Below are 999 nucleotides of genomic sequence, written 5' to 3' on the forward strand. Positions count from 1 at the left end.
AGGTTGAATACTTTAAAAAAAAATGTCTTTACATCGTAAACATTAATTAAACGGCCTCAAAACCATTCTAAAAATGTGCTAACATTCTATAAAGAACTATTTCCATTAAATACATTTTATTGCAATAAATTTACTGTGTTCCTTTTTATTTTTTGAAAGCAGGGAAGATCAATGATATTATATTTGTTTTAAAAACATACTTTGTAAGTTATCCGATTTGCATTTTGCCTTCGGATTAATTAGAACTAAATAAAATAAAATAAAAAATTTCCTATACATTTAATACATATGGACAATTAGATAATTGGCCATATGTATTAAATGCAAATATATAAAACTGATGTGTTTCCTAATTGAAAATAGTAAATTAATGTATACATTTGGGTGTATTATTTTCTCTTTTCTTGAACAAATTTATTTCAAGATATGGAAACGTTTTTGAGAGATATATTTAAAATATTGAAAAATCTATGACTATATGAAAAAGTAAGCATTAATGGAAATAATCATTATCATTTGCCTCATAAAGCAAAAGACAGTTTTAAAAAAATAGTTAATTTCCTTTGAATATGTTTAGTCGTTTGAATTTGGAATCAAACGCATAATGTACCACTGATGTATTTAACTTTTAAACTTGATATACTGTAAAAGACGAGTTCGTTTAGTTTAATATATTTCCATTTATTTTAAAATCATTCTTTAATGGATTTCTTTTAAATGGAACTTTCAATTCGAGAAAAAGGCAAATTAAACATCTCAAATTGGTCCAATCGAGAATAAACTTTTCCATATTTATAATTAGAGTATATTCATTTGGAAACTGAACTTTTAATTTGAGTAAAAAAAGTAACAAATTAGACACCTTAATTGGACGGTAAAAATACAGATTTTTTGTATATTTTCTATATGAATATATTCTTTTTAATTCTAATATTAAATACAAAATTTTTAATAAAAGTTACTCTTTTTTTTAAATTTTTTTTTCGTAATACTGTTTTT

Source organism: Argiope bruennichi, chromosome 3 (genome assembly GCF_947563725.1).
Source record: "Argiope bruennichi chromosome 3, qqArgBrue1.1, whole genome shotgun sequence".
NCBI lineage: Eukaryota > Metazoa > Arthropoda > Arachnida > Araneae > Araneidae > Argiope > Argiope bruennichi.